Genomic DNA, 16,998 nt, shown 5'->3' with positions numbered 1-16,998 from the left:
GAGTGTTAATCATTCTACATCGTCGTATCATATGTCACATTATCTAAAATATCTCACGTCATCATTTTTTATTTAAAAAATCAGAGTGATGGACCAAAGTTGTCGATTTTTAAAATAGAAGGACCAACTTCATAAATCAATAAAAATAAATTAACTAAAACTGCAATTAAATCAAAAATATATAAGAGATATGATTCGTATATCCAATATTCACATCTGAAGATTTTAAAACATGTGAAGTCAATTTATATAAGTCCTTAGTAGTTTCTTATCTCATCCCATTATCATCAGCAATTGATTAATCCAAAAATATAATTTAAAAGTTTTTTAAGAATATAGAAGGATGAGAAAATAAGTCATCCGTCAAAATTTACCCGCAACCCAAATGCTTGAGCCCAAAATCTTCTCGTGCTAAAGATCCATCAATACAAAAAATTCCTAAAACCAAAGTTGATCCACATGACTCCTAAACAATATTTTTTTAAATAAAAACAATTTTTCATATTGAAAAAAATAAATATTTCTCATGATTTTTTTTCCAAAACAAAATTATTTTTCAAAAATTATTATTTTAAAAATTTAAAGTTTTTTCTACACTAATTATATCAAAACATTATCAGCTAATTAGAAAAAATACATGATTCCCTTGACTCGAGTTCAAAATAAATAATGACGTAATGAATTATTGGAGGCAAAAAAATTATCTCAATAGGTCCTCAAAATAGTAGCTTCTTGTATCACTCCTAATATCTTCGGCATTGGTGGATCATGGTAGAAACAGGGAGTGGTCGCGACCACAAAAAAAAAAAAAAACATAATTTTTTTAAGGTAAAATGACTCATATATTCTTATTAAAATTAAAAAATTACAATCATACCTAAACCTAAATCTCCACTTCCTCTCTCTTTCGAAAACAGAAACGCGAACTCGCTCCATGTTGCACCTCTGCCTCGCCTCTTCACCTTTGTCGTTCGTCAAAAATGGTTCAGATTTCAATTTTGTATTTTCTTTTATCATCAAAATTGATGTTTGGAGTTTTGTTTGGAGTCTGGATTTCAATTTCATTCATCATCAAAATTTCGTTCATCATCAGGATTTCAATTTAGATGTTAGTGTTGATTTTTGTTTGGAGTTTTTTGTTGTTGTTGCATATAAGGTGTTTGATTTTTTGTTGCATATAAGGTATTTGAGTTTTTTTACTGCATATAAGGTGTTTGATTTTTAAAGGCTAAAAGAGTCTTGGGCCCTCCCAACTTTCTATAATTTTTTTCAAATAAACCGTATAAACTCATAAACTAGTGGAAATGGAGTGAACAATTGCTTGATATGTGTGTCTAGTTGATAAATACAACATTTACATATCTAATATATTAAAGACTAATTTTAAGTTTTATGTGTCCAAGTGTTCAGCTCGACAAAAAGTTTGGGACTCATTATACTAGCCGTAATTATTTTATGGAGTGTGAATCTTTGTTTAGAGTTTTGTTTGGAGATTGAATTTCAATTTTGGATTTCAATTTCATTCATCATCAAGATGATAAGATTTTAATTTAGATGTTAGTGCTGATTTTGCTAATTTCTTGAATTTCATGTGCTGATTTTTGTTTGGAGTTAGTGTTGATGTTCAATTTAGATGTTAATTCTGATTTCATGTGCTAATTTTTGTTTGAATTTCATGTGCTGATTTTTATTGCATATAAGGTATTTGATTTTTGTTTTCATTTAATTTTCACTGAAAAATATTTTATGTTTCCTAAATTAGTTGATTTATTGAACAAGATATACGGAGTTTTTTAGCAAACACTAAAAGTTTGAGTTTGCTTAGAATAAAGAAACATAAATAATGATTGTCTGTTTTAAAATGCAACTCTTTAAATTTAGAATGCAATTTTTTGTTTTAGAATTCAACTATAATAGCAGCTCAACTCTTTTATGTCGGTCACCCCAAACTTTTTCGTCAAGCTCCGCCACTAATCTTCGACGATTGATCAATTCAAAGATATAATTTAAATTTTTTTAAGAACATAGAAAGATGAAAAAAGAAATCATTCGTCGAACTTTAAAGTTTTTATACACTAATTATATCAAAACATTATCTTAACCCGAGTCCAAAATAAATAATGACATAATGAACTATTGGGAACATAAAAATTCTCTCAATAGAGATCATAATTTATGGATTAAAGGTTTGAGATTTATTTAATAGTTCTAGTTGTTGTTCTTAACGAAATGTAATAATATGGAACTACCCTCTAGCAATCCGCTTCACGAAAGAATGAAAATGCACATCACGGGTAGCCTTTTTTCGATTGTTGTTATGACATGTAGCTAACAAATTATTAATTATGTCATTTAAAAAAAAACCAATTTGATAATTACTTAATATAAAACAATTTACACGCGTTAAATAATGATGCATCATATATATTAATAATTGTGAAGTTATTTTAAGAACTAATATAATGAAATGACATAATAATAAGATATAATAGAATCATATAAGAAATTAGAACACTAATAAAAAAAATCAATATTTTCCTTTTCATTTTTAATCACTGCAAAAATATGAAGACTAAAAATTACAATTGGACTCATTCAAATTTTCCAATACTTTTTATACTTCTCATATTTTAAAATGAAATTTTCTAGTCTCATATTTATTTTTAAAAATGAAAGCTAAAAATGACAATTTAATTCATGAGCTAATTCACGAGCTACTTTTTGTAGTGGTTGACAATTATGTATTAGGTAACTTTTTTAAAGTTGTTATTCGATACTATTTATTATTTTGTAGTTTCAGAACACATGATATTTTGATATCTAATTTAATACTCTGTGTGTTTGTTATAATGTCAATGAATGACTTTTAATGTTTATTAGCAATCAATTATATTATAAAAAAAAAATGAAATTCAGCAAAGCAGGGGCTATAAAATTAAAAATAATACATTAAAAAATTTTGAAATTAGCATCGGCCCAACCGACGCTACTGTATAAATTAAATTGACTTTAAATTTGACTTTAGTGTCGGCTTGTCCGACGCAACCAATTTTGTTGACTACTGTTGGTTGACTTTAGCGTTGGGCATCCGACGCAACTATTTTCCGCCCAGCAGACGTGGCAAATGGTATTTTTAGCGTCGACTGTTTCAAATTATCAATAGCGTCGGCGTAGCGTCGGCCAAGCCGACGCTATGATAGCGTCGGGTGGTATTTGTCCGCCGCTAATAATTAGCTTCGACCATTTTAGCCTAGGCCCGACTCCGACGCTAATCCGACGCTAAATGAACGTTAGCGTCGGCTTTTGCTCTTTTAGCGTCGGTTTTGGCCGACGCTAAATCCTGTTTTTCTAGTAGTGATGTTTCCATCTTTATTTTTACACAACTTTTTATACTACTGATATTTATTTACCACTCAAAATTATTTAAGGTCAATCAATCACTTTATTTGTCACACATATTTTCTGTTTTTACTCTCTTAAGAATTATTACCATTATTTATTATAATAATAATAATTATTATTATTATTATTATTATTATTATATTATTATTATTATTATTATTAGTATTATTATTATTATATATTTTTGCTCTATTTCCATTATTTGTTATTATATCTAATTATTCTTTCTCCAATTATATACTCCCTCTAACCTTCACTATAAAGTATTTATATTAAAATAAAACATGATGAAATAAATACTCGGGAAAATGCGCCACTAATCAATTGTTAATTGTCAAATCGTCTTTATTTTTGTAGTGATTTAGTTAACAGAGAAAGGTATATCTCATTTGTTATGAGTCTCATGAATATATTTTAGAAAATAATTAATTAAAAGTTTAAAATTATTCAACAATTTTAATCGGTGAAAGTTTCAACCATTGGTCGAATATTAAAAAACCACGGAACAATATTTGTCATTAGAAAATATTAAAAATATGAAGGTTAATTATATTCATAACTAATGCATAAAAAAATAAGAAACAATAATTTTTAATGATAAATAAATATAAAATATCACGAGACAAATATTTGTTACTGATACATAAAAAAAAAATAAAAAAAATATTAAAATAACAAAAGATACGTATTTATGATTGATGCATAAAAAAACAATGGATAAATATTTGTTAATACTAAATATAAAAATCACATAACAAATATTTATTAAGCTTAATTGCAGTTTTGGTCCTCTTATTTTAGCTGAATCGCAAAAGTAGTCTCCCATTTTGTTTCTCTCCAATTTTGGTCCCCAAACAATTTTTGTTCGAAACTTGATGAAGTTTCATTTTTTTAAGCCGCACCACACCATTTATGATCATAGATTTCAAGTATAATTGTTGCACCACGAGATCTTGAGGCACAATGTGACTTAAATAAACGCAAAAAACATAAAACTTTTTAAAATTTTGGACCAAAATTTTGTTTGGAGGACCAAAACTGAAAAGAAACAAAATAGAAGGACTACTTTTGCGATTTAGCTAAAATAGAGAGACCAAAACTACAATTAAGCCTATTTATTATTGATACTTAAAAATACGAGATAAGTATTTCTCATTAATAAATAAAAAACATGAGATAAATATTTATAAATGATGTATAAAAAACAAGAAACAAATATATATATATATATATATATATATATATATATATATAAAAATACATGACATATATTTTCTACTGATAATAATAAAAAATACAGAATAAATATTTAATCTTAATAGATATTAAAAAATAACAAGATAAATATTTTTTATTTTTACATACAAAAACACGTGAAAAATATTTATTCATGATAAATAAAAAATAAATATTTAATATTGATACATCAAATGATAACTTTTTAAACACTTAGAAATTACTAAAGGCACGTAAAACAATTATCAATATTGAACCAATATTAAGTATATATAGTGAATTTAAATCAATAAAATATCGTATACCATGAAATACTTTTTTCCTACTTTTACATGTCGACACTTTTTCCTATTTTGAGTAATAAAAATGATATTTGTGTATATCATATTTCTTAATACTTATTCTGATTATCCGTCAATCATTTTCCAATTAATGTTTCATAAAATTCCATTATTTGCAGCTTTTTCCTTTGTTTTATTACTGGTTAAGTCAACTCTGCTCTTGGGTACAATCATATTCATCTTATCTCACAAAATTTCTCCACCAGTTGCTCCCAAAAATTAAAGCACGTATTGTGCAGACAAATTTGAAAATTGTGACATTATTATTTTCATATCTTCTTTCTCTGACTCTAGTCAATCTCCACGTATGCAAGCATATCCTCACATTTCCTCTATATATATTGCTTGATCTTTCATATGTTTCTTCACAATTAATCCTCACACTCCCTTGGCTTATCTCCATTGGATATAGCTTAAAGCAAGATATTTATAGATTTAATTATATGGCCACCTTTATTAAATTATTTGTTAATACACTATTTATTATGTCTCTCTTAGCTAGTTCTAACAATGCACAACTTATTAATAACTTCTATCGCAAAACTTGTCCTAGCCTCCAAACCATTGTGCGTAATACAATGACTAATGCTATCAAAACAGAAGCTCGGATGGGTGCTTCTATACTTCGCTTATTCTTCCATGATTGCTTTGTAAATGTAAGTGGATCCACTTTTAAGATAATGTTCAAAGGTATGATAAAATTATAATATTCTATTTGTAATTAAAATAGTTTAGGTGGATTGAGTTTTAGAAGATTTGAAATTTCTTTTCATTATTTATATATATTTTCAAAAGAAATGAATATTATTATCATTTTTAAAGATCACTTGTTATATAAATAGTTTTATTTAATTAATATGCATTGTCATTTTTTATTTTATAAATACATTAATTCATTGATATTTTATTATTATGTTATATTATTATTTTAAGATATCACTGAAAGTAGGTTTTTTTCTTTTACAAAAATAAAAGTCACAAGCTAGACTTTAGAGATTTTATTTATTTTTTATTTTTTTAAGGTTGGAGGTGACATTCTTTGGAAGATTATTTCTAGGAATAGCATTTTTACTCGGTGTTTGGTAAAGATTTAAATTTTCTAGAAATATTTAAATTTTTTATTTTGTTTTAACTCTTGTTGTTTGAGGAATAAATAGAAATGATAGTGAAAAGTTATAGAGTTGAGATTTATGAGAATGTTAGATTCCAACCATTTACCATGTGAATAACAATTATGAAAATCACGTGTACATAAATGATACTATTAAGAATAAAAAAATACCAAAAAACATTTTTCAAAACTTAAAACAAACATGTAAATGTGTTGCATTCTCAATCCCACATTCCTATGAATAACATGAATTATTGTGTACCAAAATGAAAACATGTTGGATAATTGCATATACCAATTGGAGTGTGTGAACATTGTAGGCCAATTTGTGATTAGGGATGGGAATAGGCTAGGCCGTCCGACAGGGGCCTATGGCCTGGCCTACTTATGGTCTGGCCTGGCCTGGCCTGTTTAATAAAAAGGTCAGGCTCAGGCTGTTTTTAAAGCCTATTTATGTAAATAGGTCAGACTCAGGCTTGTAAAAAAGCCTATTAGGTCTGACAGGCCGACCTATATATATTTTATATGTATTCCATTCTCTATTTTTTCTTCTTCTAATTTCCATTGCACTCACTCCAACAAACATGTATGAAAACAACATATTTTTTTATAAAAACCGATATTATTTATTTGTTACTTTATATTTTATAAAAACCAATACTATTTATTTGTTATCTTTATATATATTATTAGAATATAAATTTAGAAACCCTAATTGTTTATTATTACTGAATATGAGTTTGTTTGAGAGGTAATATTCTGAGTTGTTTGAGAGAATTTGTTTAGAGGTAATATTCTGAGTTGTTTGAGAGATAATAATAGGTGCGTTTGTTTCAATAAAAAATTTATTCTTTTAAACCAAAAACTATTTTTTAGGGTTTAAAAGGTATTTGTTTCATATTTTTAAAAAATTATTTTGTTAGAAAAATCATTTTTTTATTTAATATATATATACATATACACATTAGTATTGGTATATGGAGAATCATATAAATCGATATGTGTAGAGCATCATGTAGCTACAGATAATTGTTTATTTATTACCTTTATATATATATATATGATGTTGCACGAGAGGATTTGTTTGAGAGGTAATAATCTGAGTTTGTTTGAGACCATTTGTTTGAGAGATAATAATGGGTGCGTTTGTTTTAATACAAAATTTATTCTTTTAAATCAAAAATCATTTTTTAGGGTTTAAAGGGTGTTTGTTTCATATTTTTTTTAAAATTATTTTGTTAGAAAAATTATTTTTAATGTGAATAAGGCTTTTAATAGGCTTACAGGCCAGACCATGATATGCCGTAGGCTAGACTCAGGCCGGAAAAAGAAGCCTATCATAGGCCGTAGGCCAGATTCAGGCCTCAAAAATTCATTGTAGGCCAGGCTCAGGCCTTTCAAAGCCTGGCCTGACCTGGCCTATTCCCACCCCTTGTGATCTTAATTTTGGAGGCCCATAGCCCAAAAGTCCGTACAATAGACTCAAACTCTCCACTCTTTATAAACCAAGAAACAAAAGTCACGGGCTTTATTTTAAATATTTTTGGATTAACATGCAAGTTTGACTTATTTGATTATTTTATAGGGATGCGATGGATCAATTTTATTGGATGACACTGCGACATTTGTTGGTGAGAAAAATGTCGCACCCAATAAAAATTCAGCTAGGGGTTTCGAAGTGATTGATACCATTAAAACCAGTGTTGAAGCTGCTTGCAAAGCCACTGTCTCTTGTGCAGATATTCTAGCACTTGCTGCAAGAGATGGAGTTTTTTTGGTGAGTAACCTATTTATATTATTTCTTTCTTTCCTTTTGTTAGAATAATAATTGGTATGGAAGAAGAAGATACAAAACCAAGCAAAAAATTAAAAATTAACTTCCGTTTTTGAAAAAGGAAATAGGCTAAATTAAAATGTTTAATTTTTGCCAAAAAATTAGTTCATCTTTTTATGTTTTATTTTAAAACTCTCCGTTATACTTTAAATTGAAATTTATATATTAAAATATTTAAATTCTTTTATTTTCAGGAAGTTGCATTGTCCTGCGACGAAATTTTTTCTCTAGGTCGCATCCGTTGTTGTTGCTGTTTTTGTTATTATTATTATTATTATTATTATTATTATTATTATTATTATTATTATTATTATTAATAATAAATGAACAATTATTAATTTAATAAATTAAAAAGAAAATAAAAAAATAAAATTGTATTAATAAAATCAAACAAAATAAATTTAATAGAAAAAAATATATTAAAGTTAATGCCGTTATTTATTTTGACACATTTACTCAACTCCATTAATAATATTTTTTTTTCTATTAAATTAATTTATTTAAATTTTACATCAAAGTTAATAAATTTGTTTTTTTTTAATTATTTTTGTTATTTTTTATTTATTAAATTAATAATTATTTATTTATTATAAAAATAAATAAATAAAAGAATGCAACCTCATTCTATAAATAAAATAAAATTATCCTTCAGGTGGGATGCGACCTCTGAATATAAAAAATTCAATATATAGTATAATGGTGAATTTAAAAAAAGAGGGAATATAAAAATAAAATATCCTACTTGTTCATTCTCAATAGGATGTTGTTTTAGAAGCGGATCCGAATTCTTCAACCCTTGCCCCACTTTCTATTTTTAACTATTTCTCTTGTGTGGGGTCCTCCATAGAAAATTATCTTGCACAAAACTTTATCACATAAAACAACCAGATGAAATTATTCAAAAAAAAAAAAAAAATAGCACTAAACAAAGACTAAACTTAAATAGGGAATATTTTATAAGGAGAAAAAGATTTAGCACTTTATTTATTCTAAAAAAAGACATAACAAAAACTCATAAGCAAAGCAAAGTGAGCAAGGGATTGTGCAATTGATGCGATTTGTATATCGTGCCTCATAGCACTGCTCATAAATTAAAAGTTTAGGTTCAAACTTTTAATACTTGGTTAATATTTCACAGACAATATCTATAAAAAATAACAAATAAATAACTATACAAGTACCAATATATACAAACTATTGTCTTACTATGTTCTCTACTTGTTTAGTTTCAATTCATGGTAACTTTCTGAATTTCAATAATTCATCACAATGTTTGAATTATTTAATTTATAGCTTGGAGGACCCTCATGGATAGTACCACTTGGAAGAAGAGATGCAATACAAAACAAACAAAAAACAGCAAGCCAAAGTGCACCTAACAGCCAAAACCCTTCATCTTCTGATTTATCAACACTCACTACCGTGTTTTCAAACGAAGGTCTAACTATAAATGATCTCACAGTCCTTTCTGGTGCACACACAATAGGCCAAGGAGAATGTCAATACAAGCTTTGCTACCTTAAGAAAATCCAATTGTCCTGTTTCTGGTGGTGACACCAATTTAGCACCTCTTGATACTCTCACTCCAACAACTTTTGACAACAATTACTATAAAGATCTTATTGCAAGCAAAGGTCTTTTCCATTCTGATCAAGTTCTTTTCAATAATGGCTCTCAAGATAATTTGGTTAGGACTTATAGTATCAATGGTGCTAAATTTTTTAGTGACTTTGCTGTTGCTATGGTGAAACTGAGTAAAATTAGTCCTCTCACAGGGACCAATGGGGAGATTAGAACAAATTGTAGGCTTGTGAATTAATCATGAGTTCAAGGTAGCAATTGAATGAGTCTTGTGTTCAAGGTTTTTTAGAGATTGATTACTTGTAGGTCGAAGTCATAAAACTTGACTAGATCTTCGACACATTGGCAATTGTAGTATTGTTGTTGCTTTTTTATTTTGATAATTTTAATGTTTGTATTTTCACAAATACATGAAAGTTGTATATATGTTTGTATTACTTAAATTAATGAATGAAACAAATTAATTAATGTTGGATTCAAATCTTGCATTGTTTTCTTTATTTCATTGTAAAGTAAAGAAAAAGGGTGTAGATGTGTCATTTTGAAGAAATTGTTTTATAAATGCTAATGTTTATGTAGTTAACAATGGTACAAGAATGTAACACCCCGTTCTTCAAAGCGAGGGTATATTTTTTTTAAAAAAAAGTTATTAAACTAAAACAGAGAAATAAATAAAGAAATGCCTTAGGATAAATAATTGAGTCATTATAATTTACAAGCAGCGGAAAAGTTTCTCCAAATATAAATCCAAAACATTTACACAACAACAAATGGTACATGGAACTCATTCAAATAAGATGCCAAACTGACAATATTAGTATAAGTACAGTTTTCCAAATTAAAAATACTCCAACCCAAAAAGAAGGACGCCTAGTCCCTATACATCAACCTAATCTGATCATCCTACCAAAAAACTATACACCCTGAGTGATCTCCACGCGCCCCGTGGGATCCTTCTATCGTAACTGCAGTCAAGCGCTCCCATCTCCATTCCCGTCCGTAGGGTACGAACCGGTAGGACCGTCCTGACTCTCATCTGAGGGCAAAGCCCAGATTTCCACAATAATTGTAAAGGGTCACCAACCGAAAAATAACAGTTAACACATAGCATACAAGTTTTTAAATGCTCAAAATAACTTTTCAACTAAGCATGCACCTTAACAGGATTTTCAATATGCGAAAAGTTCATACAATACTTGCCAATTAAAAATGAACTCAAAATGAAGTTATCAAATCATCAAGTAATACATAACTGACCAAAGCATTGATAAATCAATTGAGCAATCGATTATCTAACTCAAAATAAGGACTTTTGCTGAGCCAATCGATTGCCAAATCGATTTGGTCAGTTCTGTTGAGTTTCTGCATGACCAAATCGATTTCTAAGTCGATTTTGTCAGTTTTGATGAGTCCCTGTGTTGCCAAATCGATTTCCAAATCGATTTTGGCAGTTTTGCTGAGTTCCTGCCTCTCTGCCAATCGATTTCCAAATCGATTTCTTAAAAGATTTTGAAAGATATATTTATACAATCGATTGGCAAATCGATTAGGTCAAAATGGTGAACTTCCTGCAACTCATCCAATCGATTGGGAAATCGATTTCCCTCATCATTTTTCCAAAAATTCATGAATTAACTCAAGTCATTCCTACTCAAGTCCACAACTTAACACTTAGCAATTCCTACGCGATTACCACGACAAATGGGATTTCGAAAACCATCATACTTACACACAATAATTAACACATAACACTTAGCACCTTCAACGCGATTACCACGATAAATCAAAATTCAAAACACTCAATCATAGACTCGAATCAAACACGACTCGCGTGCCAAGCACCCTAATGCAATGCGTATATGCCAAAATGCATGGACTCGGAATTCCAAACCAAAACCCTCCTCGAAGGGCCGTAAATCATAATCGTACCGCCTATCGCAGGCCAAAGTACCAATTACCGAGGTGCCACCTATCACGGGTCAACACGATTTACTAAAATGCGTAAATCATAAACGTACCACCTATCACGGGTCAGTACAGTTTACCGAGGTGTCACCTATCACGGGTCAACACGATTTACTAAAAGAAAAAGCGGAAATCGTAAATGTACCACCTATCACGGGTCAGTACAGTTACCATGGTGTCACCTATCACGGGTCAACACGATTTACTAAAAGAAAAAGCGGAAATCGTAAATGTACCACCTATCACGGGTCAGTACAGTTACCATGGTGTCACCTATCACGGGTCAACACGATTTACTAAAAGAAAAAGCGGGAATCGTAAACGTACCGCCTATCACAGACCAGTACTGTTTACCGAGGTGCCACCTATCACGGGTCAGCACAATCCACCAAAAATGTAAATCGTAAATGTACCACCTATCACGGGTCAGTACAGTTACCATGGTGTCACCTATCACGGGTCAACACGATTTACTAAAAGAAAAAGCGGGAATCGTAAATGTACCACCTATCACGGGTCAGTACAGTTACCATGGTGTCACCTATCACGGGTCAACACAATTTACCAAAAACGTAAATCGTAAACGTACCACCTATCACGGGTCAGTACAGTTTACCGAGGTGTCACCTATCACGGGTCAACACAATTTACCAAAAACGTAAATCGTAAACGTACCACCTATCACGGGTCAGCACAGTTTACCAAGGTGTCACCTATCACGGGTCGACACAATTTACCAAATGAAAGGCATGAGCTTACACAGACTCCATTCACAACAATCGTTAAGCAAATGCAGATATTAAAAGATTCCCCATTTTTAATACCCATTTAACTTAAACGACTTTCAAACAACATTAAATAAATAAGTCATTAAGAGATTCCCCGTTCTTAATACCGATTTAACTTAATGATTTTCAAAACAAAACGTTAAGCAAACAGTCATATTAAGAGATTCCCCATTCTTAATACTCATTTACCGAAACGATTTTCAAAAACGATAGTTAAGTAACCGAGACATTAAGAGATTCCCCATTCTCAACGCCCAGTTAACTTAAACATTTTCCTCAAATACACATTAAGTAAACCGAGGTATTAAAAGATTCCCCATTTTTAATACCCATTTACTTAAACGACTTTCAAACAACATTAATTAAATAAGTCATTAAGAGATTCCCCGTTCTTAATACCGATTTAACTTAATGATTTTCAAAACAAAACGTTAAGCAAACAGTCATATTAAGAGATTCCCCATTCTTAATACTCATTTACCGAAACGATTTTCAAAAACGATAGTTAAGTAACCGAGACATTAAGAGATTCCCCATTCTCAACGCCCAGTTAACTTAAACATTTTCCTCAAATACACATTAAGTAAACCGAGGTATTAAAAGATTCCCCATTTTTAATACCCATTTAACTTAAACGACTTTCAAACAACATTAATTAAATAAGTCATTAAGAGATTCCCCGTTCTTAATACCGATTTAACTTAATGATTTTCAAAACAAAACGTTAAGCAAACAGTCATATTAAGAGATTCCCCATTCTTAATACTCATTTACCGAAACGACTTTCAAACAACATTAATTAAATAAGTCATTAAGAGATTCCCCGTTCTTAATACCGATTTAACTTAATGATTTTCAAAACAAAACGTTAAGCAAACAGTCATATTAAGAGATTCCCCATTCTTAATACTCATTTACCGAAACGACTTTCAAACAACATTAATTAAATAAGTCATTAAGAGATTCCCCGTTCTTAATACCGATTTAACTTAATGATTTTCAAAACAAAACGTTAAGCAAACAGTCATATTAAGAGATTCCCCATTCTTAATACTCATTTACCGAAACGACTTAATATCTCAAAATATCTAGATATTTGTTAAATTACCATTTCCCCTGTAACGCATTAAATTCTCCGTAAAGGATTCACCGCACTTAATTCAATTTATTTATCGACGAGAAATTCTAATCGGCATCAAAATATCTTTTTGATTATAAAAACTCCAAAATATTATTAACTTTGGCTAAAAAGTCTCCGAGCCAAAATCCAAAATACACCAAAAATACATAAAGGGTACTTTAAAATTATGGGTCTTACATTCTTGAACTATAAGCTATTGTGACAAACAATTTATCATAGTTAGATCAACTTTGCAGTTCCCAAGTCGCATCTCCAGTAATTGGGTTCCAAATTACCTTGACCAATGAAACATCCTTGGTCCTCAATCGCTTGATCTTCCGGTCATCAATTCTCACAGGTGGTACTTCGAACGACTGGTTATCCTTTAGCTGGATTGTGTCTGGTTCGATCACATGAGATGGATATGCAAGATATTTCCTCAACTGTGACACATGAAACACGTCATGAATATTGGACAGTATCAGAGATAACGCAATCCGATAAGCAATCGGCCCAACTCGTGCAGAAATCTGATATGGTCCAATGAATTTCGGAGTCAACTTCTTCGATTTCAAGGCTCTACCTACTCCAGTAGTAGGTGTGACTCTCAGAAATACATGGTCACCCTGTTCGAATTCCAAAAGTCTGCGACGCTTGTCCGCGTAACTCTTCTGACGATCTTGTGAAGTCTTCATTTTCTCCTTGATCTTCCTTACTTTAGCTGTGGTCTGTTGCACCATCTCTGGTCCGACAATCATATTCTCACCGTCTTTATACCAACACAAGGGCGTCTGACACTATAAGGCCTCATATGGAGCCATTCCAGTACTTGCGTGGAAGCTATTGTTGTAGGTGAACTCAATCAACGGAAGCACGTCGTCCCAACTTCCTCTATCATCTAATACACATGCTCTTAACAGATCTTCCAAGGACTGATTCGTCCTTTCAGTCTGTCCCTGCAGTGTGAAATCAAAATCCTTGAGAGTCTCCATCCATCGTCTCTGGCGCATGTTCAACTCCTTCTGATCAAACAAATATTTCAAGCTCTTATGGTCGCTGAACACGGTGAACGTGCACCCATATAAATAATGCCTCCAGATCTTTAATGCAAAAACAACCGCGGCAAGCTCCAAATCATGAGTAGGATAGTTCCTCTCATGAATCTTCAATTGTCTCGAGGCATAAGCCACAGCTTTCTTGTGTTGCATCAGAACACATCCTAACCCTTGGTGAGATGCATCACAATAAACTTCATAGGGTTCTTCTGATTGCGGTAATACCAATACAGGTGAGGTCGTCAATTTTCTCTTTAGTAACTGGAAGTTTTCTTCACACTTCTCCGTCCATGCGAACGGTTGATCTTTTCTGGTAAGTTGTGTCAGTGGAGCCACAATCTTAGCAAAACCTTCGATAAACCTCCTGTAGTACCCTGCCAGTCCTACAAAACTCCGTATGTCAGTGACAGTCTGAGGCTGTTTCCAAGCAAGAACCGCCTCAATCTTAGCCGGATCTACAGCGATTCCTTCCTTGGTTATCACATGTCCCAAGAAATTCACTTTCTCTAGCCAAAATTCACACTTCGACAGATTGGCATACAATCGCTTCTCGCGTAAAATCTCAAGAACTTGTCGCAAATGTTCTCCATGCTCTTCTTCAGTCCTTGAATAAATCAATATATCATCAATGAATACCACCACGAATTTATCAAGGAACGAATTAAAGATCCTGTTCATGTAGTCCATGAAAATTGCCGGTGCATTGGTAACTCCGAACGGCATAACCAGGTATTCATAATGTCCGTAGCGGGTTCTGAAAGCTGTTTTCTGAATGTCTCCTTCCCTTACTCGGATCTGATGGTAACCCGACTTCAAGTCAATCTTCGAAAATATCGCGGCCCCTCTCAATTGATCCATCAAATCATCGATTCGTGGCAAAGGATAACGATTCTTAATAGTTGCCTTGTTAAGCTGTCTATAATCCACACATAGGCGCGAGCTTCCGTCCTTCTTCTTAACTAGCAAAACTGGAGCTCCCCATGGTGATACACTTGGTCTGATGAATTTCTTCTCCAACAAGTCTTCAATTTGGCCTTTGAGCTCATTTAATTCCAATGGCGACATTCGATAAGGTGCCATTGAAATGGGTCCCGTTCCTGGGTGCAAATCAATGAAGAATTCCACTTCTCTTACCGGTGGCAATCCTGGAATTTCCGTTGGAAATACATCCCGATACTCGTTGACAAGTATCACATCTTCTATTTCCACATTTATCTTTGCCTCTACATTTGCTAGAGACAAAAACTCATGAGTCCCTTCGCTTAGCGACACTCGGAGTTTGTTAGCAGTTAAATACTTAACAACTCCTGGTTCGGGGAAAAGAACCAATTTCCGAGCACAATCCAAGATCACATAGTGATAAGACATCCAATCCATACCGAGGATGACCTCGAGTGATTGTAGCGGTAAACAAATTAGATTAACCAAGAAATCCCTATTCTGTATAGTCATTCGACAATGTAAACATGCTGAATTTACGGTTAAGGTCTTAGCAGGTGTGGAAACAACCAAATCAAAAGGTAAAGCAGACACAGATAACTTCAAGCGATTCACACAGTCCATAGCAATGAAGGAATGGGTTGCCCCCGAATCAAAAAGTGCAGTTAGAGTGTTACCTGCAATCTCACAGTCACGCTGAATCAGATTACCAGATGAATTCCCCTCTTCAGCACTCACACAATAAATGCGTCCTCTAGCAGTAGGACGGGTAGCTCTAGCTACATTCACCACTGGTTCCACATTTGGAGCCGTGCAATCCCTTGCCATGTGCCCTGACTTCTGACAATTGTGACAGGTGGGGACGTTAGTGGTACAAGCACTAGCTTAGTGTCCCTCTTCCCCACATCGGAAACATCGAAGCACTTGTCCCAATTGCCTCCCGAAATTCTGGTTCCCCGGGCGATTCTGCCCACCGTTGTTATTCTGTGGTCGATTATAAGGTTTAGCAACTTGCTTTCCCTTGTTCTGATAATTCACCCGACTAGGGCCTCCCGAATTAAAATTCCCTCCTCGGCTAGCCCTCTTGTTTTTCATATCCTCCACTTCTCTACATTTCTCTACAAGCGCTTGGAAACGTTGAATTCCCAAGGGTAAGACGGAGTCTTGAATCTCATACTTCAGTCCGTCTTGGAAACGATGACACATGAATGGTTCATCAATCTCTTCACAGAAGAACCTGAAATGCCTCGATAGCGATTCAAACTTAGCGGCATATTCGCCCACAGTCATGCTTCCCTGGTGAAGTTTCAGAAAATCATCACCCAGTTTAGTCCTGGTACTCATCGGGAAGTATTTGTCTAAAAACTTCCTTTTGAATGATTCCCAGTTCACCTCCTCCTCGGCGGCTCCCATCAATAACCTTGCACTCCTCCACCAGTACTCAGCATCCCCCAACAGCATGTAAGTGGCATAGCTGACCTTCACTCCCGCCTGGCAGTTAATCATTTCAAAGATCTTCTCCACTTCTTGGATCCATTGATCCGTCTTCTCTGAATTCTCATCCCCCTTAAACTTAGGAGGATTGTAACGACGGAAGTCCTCTAACCCTCTTGACTCTGCAGCACG

At 32.4% G+C, this 16,998-nt stretch overlaps 1 pseudogene; it reads left to right on the top strand.

Annotated features, from left to right (window-relative positions):
* The first annotated feature begins 5,352 nt into the window (after positions 1-5,352).
* LOC101500699 (peroxidase P7-like) lies at positions 5,353-9,980 on the top strand (annotated as a pseudogene).
* The last annotated feature ends 7,018 nt before the right edge of the window (positions 9,981-16,998 follow it).

Source organism: Cicer arietinum, chromosome 7, assembly GCF_000331145.2.
Source record: "Cicer arietinum cultivar CDC Frontier isolate Library 1 chromosome 7, Cicar.CDCFrontier_v2.0, whole genome shotgun sequence".
In the NCBI taxonomy this organism is placed as follows: Eukaryota; Viridiplantae; Streptophyta; class Magnoliopsida; order Fabales; family Fabaceae; genus Cicer; species Cicer arietinum.
Note: the sequence above shows the minus strand (reverse complement) of the source record. Positions and strands in the feature narration are given on the sequence as shown.